Source organism: Callithrix jacchus, chromosome 14 (genome assembly GCF_049354715.1).
Source record: "Callithrix jacchus isolate 240 chromosome 14, calJac240_pri, whole genome shotgun sequence".
Taxonomy (NCBI): Eukaryota; Metazoa; Chordata; class Mammalia; order Primates; family Cebidae; genus Callithrix; species Callithrix jacchus.
The window spans coordinates 98,889,405-98,898,184 of NC_133515.1; the positions used below are offsets into that span (position 1 = coordinate 98,889,405).

The 8,780-nt window shown below is 48.3% G+C and overlaps 1 long non-coding RNA gene across 1 annotated transcript; it reads left to right on the forward strand.

Annotated features, from left to right (window-relative positions):
* Positions 1–833: 833 nt before the first annotated feature.
* On the forward strand, positions 834–4,104 carry LOC144579183 (uncharacterized). The gene is made up of 2 exons (XR_013526153.1): positions 834–1,083; positions 3,059–4,104. It is a non-coding gene; the product is annotated as an uncharacterized LOC144579183 (long non-coding RNA).
* Positions 4,105–8,780: the final 4,676 nt, after the last annotated feature.

Below are 8,780 nucleotides of genomic sequence, written 5' to 3' on the forward strand. Positions count from 1 at the left end.
GGTAATTGAATCATAGGGGCAGTTACTCCCTATGCTGCTGCTCTTGTGATAGTGAGTTCTCATGAGATCTGATAGTTTCATAAGGGGCTTTTCCCTCTTTTGCTCGGCACTTCTCCTTGCTGCTGCCATGTAAAGAAGGACATGTTTGCCTCCCCAGTCATGCTGAACTGTAAATCAATTAAAACTCTTTCCTCTATAAATTACCTGGTCTCAAATATGTCTTTACTAGCAGCCTGAGAACAGACTAAAACATCTCCCATATGAAAGAAGTCCAAATATAGGCATCTGAGCCCAGTATAGAGGTAACACAATTATCAAGTAGATAGATTTTCTCCATTATCCATCTCTAAGATCTGAACCTGTTGAGGCTCAGAATACAATACCCCAAAATATGGTACATTGGCAATTGAGAAAACTGCAGAAGCAAGGTCACTCTGCCCTTCTCCAGCCTTTCTCCCCTGAAGCATAGTTATAAAGAAATTCTCTTAAGTACCTCCCCTAGAGGGGTTTTGCCCAACACCCAGAGGCAAGTAATGTCATACAAAGACACAGGAAAGGTCTAAACAAACAGGCCTTGTGAAGCTAACCCAGTTTTTTACCATTAGATTATGTTTGGAAAACTCTGCCCCTACCGCAAAATCTCTCTCTCTTTCCCTCCCCCACAAAGAGGCTCCCTTATCTCTCACTTTACATACCGGCCCTAGCCCTCCCGCCGCCCAGCTTCCCGCCCAGCAGTTCAAACTGACCAACAGTTGCCCACCACCTCGGCTTTTGGCTTCCCCACCCCCCAGCCCTTCAGCCCCCTATAAAACAACCCTGCCCCTCTGAGCGGCGCGGCCATTTTTCCTTTTCGTCCCGGCTGGTCCGCCCGGAGGCTCTTTCCTCTCAATAAAGCCTGAACTTAAGGAATTTCCTCTAGCCTGCGGTCCGGTTTTTTCCGAACGAGCTCAGTCTTCCCGCAGAGGGTAGGTCGGACAAATGGTGCCGGAAACCCGGGACGGGAGCTGAGGCCGTTGGCCCGGCCACGGCCCCGCTCCCCGACCTACCCAACACTGGCCCTGCCACCTCCACGTTCCGATTAAGGTAAGCCAAGTTTTTCTTGCTTTGCCTTCCCCCGCTTCCCGTCTCCTCTTCCTACGGCATGGTGCAGTTGCTCCCTCTCCGGCGTTCCGCACGGACTCCTTGCCTAGTCTCGGCCGAGCCAAGGTAGTCTTCCATTCCGGCTCCAGGAGCCTTCCGAGGGACAGCCGCCAGACGGGGGACGCCCCTCTGACCGCTTCCCTTTCCGTACTTAATTGTACTCCGGGGAATTTGCAACGAACGGGGACGCCTTTTCGTTGTATCTGCCCATCCGCGCCGGAGAGTCTGTAGCTGCGCCTGCCATGGGAAATTCGGAGTCCAAAATACCTCTGAGCACCCCCCTTGGGTGCTTGCTGCGAAATTTTACCAAATTGGGATATTCCCAAACCCTCAGAAAGAAAAAGCTTATTTTCCTGTCCCAGGTGGCTTGGCCCCAATACAAACTCAGTAACCAGTCACATTGGCCCCCGACTGGCATTTTTGATTTCAACACCCTCCGAGATCTCGACGATTTTTGTCGCCGTGCGGGCAAGGACAATGAAATTCCTTACGTCCAGGCTTTTTGGGACCTCCGTACCCACCCCAACCTATGTTCTTCCTGCTCCACCTACCAAATCCTCTTATCTCGAACCCCCCGTAAATCTTCCTCCACTACCTCTCCCCCTCCCTACTCCTCACCGGAGGATCTGCCTGAACATCTGTCCTCTCCTGCCAATCTCAGCAACCACTCGCCATCAACGGCACGCCCTTCCCCCACTCCCTCTGCACCTCCTACCTCAGAGGCCATGCCTCGCTCTCCCTCTACTCCCTCCGAGCCCCCTCCCTCAGAGGCTGCACTTCCTCTTGCCTCTCCGGTGGCGGCCCACACCCGCCCCCACCAGCCAGCTATCCTGGCCCCACTCCGAGAAGTAGCAGGTGCAGAAGGTTTAATCAGGGTCCATGTTCCTTTCTCACTCCAAGACCTGTCCCAAATTGAGACACGTTTAGGATCCTTCTCAGCCAACCCGTCCACATATATTAAAGAATTCCAATACCTCACTCAAACATAAGAAGCCCTAGTCCGGTACACTCGACTAGATCCAGCCTCCCAAAATGGGGCCACTGTATTAGCCTCCCATTTTATCTCCCAGTCAGCACCCGACATAAGAAAGAAACTAAAGAAAGCAGAAGAGGGGCCAGAGACTCCCATCCAAAACCTGGTAAAAATGGCCTTTAAAGTATTCAATGCCATGGAAGATGCGGCTGAGGCTGCCCGCCAAACTCGCATGAAGCAGAAGGCTGCCCTCCAGACCCAAGCCCTAGTGGCCGCTCTAAGGCCAGCAGGGAACCAGAAGCCCAAGGCCGAAACCCATGCCCCTCCAGGGGCATGTTTCAAATGTGGAAAGGAAGGACACTGGTCCCGAGCCTGTCCACAACCACGGCCACCAACTAAGCCTTGCCCTATCTGTCGGCTCCCGGGACACTGGAAGTCAGACTGCCCCAGCTTCCCCAGGGTGCCGGTTCCTCAAAACAGACACACTGGCGTTACGCAGCCGGCGGTCACCCTCAGTAGGGAGGAGCCTGCTTGCCAGGAGCCGACCTCCGAGGGAGCTCCGTTCCCCAGTCTACTAGGGCTGCTAGATGACTAGCGGGGCCCTGGCTTTCCGACTCCGGTTACCCTTGCCGAGCCTAGGGTCACAAGACATGGGGGCTACCTACTCCGCTCTTCCTTCTTATTCTGGCCATCTCACCCCTTCCCAGGTCTTGGTCATGGGAATCGATGGGACCCCAAGTATCCCCTACCAAACCCCACATTCCCTAGGCCGAAACGTCCCTAGCTGTAACAGAACTATACGGGTAACCACTAATGTAACAACCCCACGAGGAACGTTTTTCGGGTGTAACAAGACCTTAACAAAAACTCTCTACATTGGCCTTTCCTCATCTCTTTTATGCCTCCCGGTAACCCTAGTCCCTTGACTCACTATATATTCCCCAGCCGAATTCCAGATGCTGCAAACTCCCCATCGCTGCACCCGATGAGCTGCCTTCCTACCCATTGCCGTTGGAGTCTCCCTTGCTGGTTCAGCACTTGCAGCAGGATTAGGAGGAGGGGCACTAGTCCACTCTCACCTGGCCATAGCCCGACTGACCTCACAACTCCAAGCGGCTATTAATGACTCTACTGAGTCTTTAGCATCACTCCAATGACAGATCACCTCAGTTGCCCAAGTTGCCTTGCAGAACCGAAGAGCCCTGGACCTGCTCACTGCTGAACGAGGAGGGACCTGTATCTTCCTACAAGAAGAGTGCTGTTACTACATCAATGAATCCGGCCTAGTAGAAACCCGAATCGAGAGCCTCCAGAAACTCAAAACTAACCTGTAGAGTCAGAAGTTCTCGGCTGAAGCCACAGCGTGGTGGTCTTCCTCTATGTATACCCTCTTGTCACCATTGCTTGGGCCCCTAATAGCCGTTTGCCTAATCTTACTTATTGCTCCTTGCTTTCTCCAGTTCCTACAGCGGCTCTTTCAAGAACTGACTGGAGTCACCATCCACCAGATGCTGCTCCAACCCCACCCTGAACGAGTGCAAGAAACAGACCTCTCCCCAAACCTCCAGGCTCCTTAGGAAAAGAAACCTCTTCAGAACCCCCCGTCGACCCTTGTCAGCAGGAAGTAGCCAGAGAGACAACCGACGCCCCTGACCCCCTCTTTTTCTTTTCTTTAAGGAGTCGGGAATGTTTGGAAAACTCTGCCCCTACCGCAAAATCTCTCTCTCTTTCCCTCCCCCACAAAGAGGCTCCCTTATCTCTCACTTTACATACCGGCCCTAGCCCTCCCGCCGCCCAGCTTCCCGCCCAGCAGTTCAAACTGACCAACAGTTGCCCACCACCTCGGCTTTTGGCTTCCCCACCCCCCAGCCCTTCAGCCCCCTATAAAACAACCCTGCCCCTCTGAGCGGCGCGGCCATTTTTCCTTTTCGTCCCGGCTGGTCCGCCCGGAGGCTCTTTCCTCTCAATAAAGCCTGAACTTAAGGAATTTCCTCTAGCCTGCGGTCCGGTTTTTTCCGAACGAGCTCAGTCTTCCCGCAGAGGGTAGGTCGGACAGATTATGCTTTTTTTTTTTTTTGGTCCAATCATATTTCTCCACAGCTATGCACCTCTTTCATCAGACTTATTATAAAATTACTCAGCTTTCCCTGGGTCTTTGCATCTTCATTCCTGAAGGTTCTTGTGTCACTTAAAACTTTAGATAAATAAATTTGCTACGCTTTTCTCTTGCTAATCTGTCTTTTGTTACAGGGATGTCAGCCATGACCCTTGCAATGGGTAAAGACAAAATGCACTTTTTATCCCCAACAGTTCGCATCCTCCTGATACAAGAATATTGCCAAAGCACCTGGTCATCACAGCCACATTCCAAACACCAGGATGGAGGAAGGTGAAACATAAGAAGCCGGCTCTGTTTCCATGAATATTCCCTGTGATTATGTTTCATTTCATAATGAAACACAGTCACACCTAACTGCAGGAGAGCCTGAGGGATGCAAATTATTATCTGAGTGGAATCCTTATTAGTAAGAAAATTAGCAACTGAATATTGAAAAGCAAATTGCCTTCCAACCACAGAGTTCCAATTCCTTCCTCCAGCCCAAGCCAGTCTTCTAAGCTTTTGGCTTATATATAATAACCCACTTGACCTCTCCCCTAAGACAGCTAACAGTGATCACTCTTTCACACATTTCTAAACCAAAACTTCTAATTGTCTCTTCCTCTGTCACCGAGCCTGTTGTTCCTCCAGTCTCTCATTTGTAATCAAAGCCCCAGTGTTCACCCAGCTACTCAAGCCAAAAGACTTCCCAGGGACTGATGGGCCTGAGACAATCAGAATCTCTTCCAGAAGCTAATTACTATCCCATTACAATTTGGCATGGACCCAAACATTTCTCTGCTCATAAACAAATCAACAAATCAGAAAACACTGGGCACCTACAAGGTGCTCAGCTCCAGGTAAGAAATTGTGAGGACACCATCAGCAGAGGGGACACAGGACCTGCCCCAGGAGCTTATTGTGGGGTGACAGGAGAAGAACACATGCACAACCAGAGAAGGAGCAAGGTCAGATGAGCACGTCCAGCACCAAATGGCTCTGTAGATCACCAGTGTCAGGACAGCTACAACAGTATCAAGGATGTCCCTTAATATAAACAAGATAACACCATACCCAAAGTCTAGTTAGAAAAAGCAACTGATAAAGCTGTGTTGCAGGGCCAGGCAGATGGTTCATGCCTCTAATCCTAGGAATTTGAGAGGCTGTGTGGGAGGATAGCTTCAGGGCAGAAGTTCAGGACCAGCCCGGGCAACATAGCAAAATCTCATCTCTACAAAAAATTTTAAAAATCAGTCAGGCATGGTGGTGCACACCTCTAGTTCGAGCTACTAGGGAGGCTGAGGTGAGAGGATCGTTTGAGTCCAAGAGTTCGAGGTTGCAGTGAGCTATGATCACACCACTCCACCCTAGTTATGAAGAGAGGAGGCAAAAAATAACAACCCACACTTTCTCAATACTTCAAGACAATGGTAGAAGAGAAACTTCAAGGGCTCCATGATGAATTCATTATGCAGATTGACAATAAGGATCTTGGAGATCAGGGAAGTTTCTAGAAGATGATATCTGAGGGGACCTATGACAGTCAGGTAAAATTCTGCTATTTGGAGAAAGAGAGATTCTTTGGAAGAAGTCTTTGAGGATCCATGACCCAGATTCTCCTGGGGGTTATTGACACAGAGGAACGTAGCACAAGGGAGCGCTGGTGTGTTTGACGTCTCTCCCATTAGATGGAAAGCAGAACTGGGATCAAGGAGGAAGCACAAATACTACCAAGCAAATTTAGATAATCCCTAGATTGTAGGAGTGGTAGTGTGGCTGTGGGCAATAAGTTTGAGAGGGCAACTATGGGTGGTGGATCTTGAAAACAGAGATGAAGTGTTGAATATTTTTCCCTCTGAGTCAAGGCCACAAACCCACTGCCTCCTGCAGGCTGAATCTGATCCATGACAATTGTCATCTGGTATCCAAGTGAAAGTAAATGCCTTTAGGGTGTTCTTTAGTTAAGTGAAGACCCCATCCCTTACTATGATCCTACTGTGGTCACTTCACACCTTTGTATTGACTCCGTAGCCCAAAGACATTCGAGTTTTTAAGCTTTGTAGGAAATTTCATGGTACTTCCGGCTAATTAAGGGAGTGGCATGCTTATAGCCAAATTTCAAATGCAATCATCCAACTGCCTGTGCCAGGAAGAGTGTGGGAAAGGAGAAACCTAGAACGGAGCCCAGTACTTACTGCCATAATATATGCCTTGGACATGCAAATGATGAGCCTTGATAATTCAGCATCCTTAGCTTCAAGGTAACTTGTCCTCTGAGCTTCACTGAAAGTTAAATTGGTCATTAAGGGCTTAGCTCTAAGAAGACCTCCTAAAGTGCCTGAGAAAATGCTGTGTCTCCAGCTGTTTCAGCTCCCAGTATTTGAGTCTTTCTAGCTCAGGCACCAAACAAGTGAGTGACAGTAACTTCAAGTGATTCTGGCTCCTGTTACTACTGATGGTGACTGTAGTAGACCCAGAGCTGAACCCAGTCAGCTCTCAGCAATGCAAAAAATAGCAATCAAAAGAATTGTTTTTTCAACCAAGTTTTGAGATGGTTTTTTAAGCAGGGAGAGACAACTGGTATCCCGGGTCTCCTGACACCCAGCGATTCCTACTGCATCTCCATTTCTGAGGACACACATATGAGTAGGTCCCAGAGGGCCTAGCACCATCCCAACTGCTCTGAGACCCCAGAGAAGGAGGAGGTACAGGGCAGGCAAGGAAGCAGAAAACCATATCTGCAGAATGGGTGGCAGCAAGTTCTGGTGACATCTTGACCAGTAATGTTGTTAGAGAGACCCTTTGGAAGAGGCATGTGAGGACACAAGCCCCAGCTTCTCCTAGAAGGTAATTTACCTAGGGGAAGATGGCATAAGAGAGCCCTGGGGTGTTTGACATCTCTCCCATCAGCTGGTCATCAGCTGAACTTCTCAGGTCCTGCAATCTTAAGATTTTGAATTAAATCAAGTTGCCTTGCTCAAAAGCTATCAGTGGCTCTATTTCTTATAGAAATTTTTTTTTTTTTAGACAAAGTTTCACACTTATTGCCCAAGCTGGAGTGCAATGGCATGATCTTGGCTCACTGCAACCTCTGCCTCCTGGGTTCAAGCAATTCTCCTGCCTCAGCCTCCTGAGCAGCTAGAAATACATGCAGCTAATTTTATATTTTTAGTAGAGACAGGGTTTTGCCATGTTGGTCAGGGTGGTCTCAAACTCCCAACTTAAGGTGATCAGCCTGCCTCAGCCTTCCAAAGTACTAGGATTACAGGCATGAGACACAGCGCCTGGCCAGGAAAAATTATTAACTCTCCTGCCTTCACATTAAATGTTGAAGCCCTTTTACTCCTGTAGTTCACCACGTTCCAAGTTCTTGTTCCATGACTGAGAAGAATAAGTATGGAAACACTGGAGAGTAAGACAAAGTAGAATTTGTTGAGTGACAGAAAAGCTCTGGACAGTAAGAAGGAACCCAAAGGTGGATTGTCTGCCACGAGGCTGAGTCTAGGGGTTTTATGGACTTGAAATGGGGAGGTGCATGCTGATTCGTCTGTGGGTATGCTTGAAAAAGTACCATTCAGAAATAGGCACAATAGTTTAGGGGATCAATTGGGGAAGGATAGGTATATGCAAAATAGGTAAAGAATAAGGACCAATCAGGAGAGAACACACCAAATGGAAATAGTAGTTCTCAATCTGGCCCTTGGATTTATCCAGAACTCATAGCTTGGGTCTCAGGCTTTAGACTGTTCTTGGCTCAAAGGTTGAATTTCACTGGGGACCCATTCCTGTCTGCCTAAGAATTTTCCTGCCTCCCGTCACTATCACCAGTAGGGCTCCAAGAAACTTTTCCCATTTTGTCTCCCACAGCCATGTCTCCTTTTGAATTTACCTTTGCAAAAATTATAGCTAAAGAAATTTTGACAGTGAGATAAACTGACATGTCTCCATCTTGTCTCTAGCAACACAGGTTGGCTGGGTTTTCTCATTCCTGGGCGTGGGCTAAGCTAACTTTGGGAGAAATTTAGTTTATAGTTTAAATAATAGTCCTTCCCCATAACCAAACTGTTCTTGTAAAACTAATTAAAGGCCACCAGGTTAGGATGAGAGGGGCTTAAGTTCTAAATAATTACTGGCTATTATTCCAGAGGCCATAAGGTTTGCAACTTCTCCCAATTACTCTTGAAAATAACATCACTTTTGTAGAACCCAAGATTGGCCTTTTGAGATGTCTTTTCAGGATTTTGCATTTCTGACAACCGGATGGGCCCAGCTGGACCTGCCAACCAGTCCTGCAGCCGCCACCCAGGAACTAACTCAGCACAAGAGGACAGCTTTGACCTCCTGTGATTTCATCTTCTAGCAAAACAATCAGTGCTCCTGACTCACTAGCCCTAGACCTACTAAATTAACCTTAAAAACTTCAGTCCCCAAATTCTCAGGGAGACTAATTTGAATAATAATACATCTCAAGTCTCCTGTACAGCCAGCTCTGCATGAATTAAACATTTTCTCTATCACAATTCCCTAATCTTGATCAATTGGATGTCTAGGCAGGGGGCAAGGAAAAGC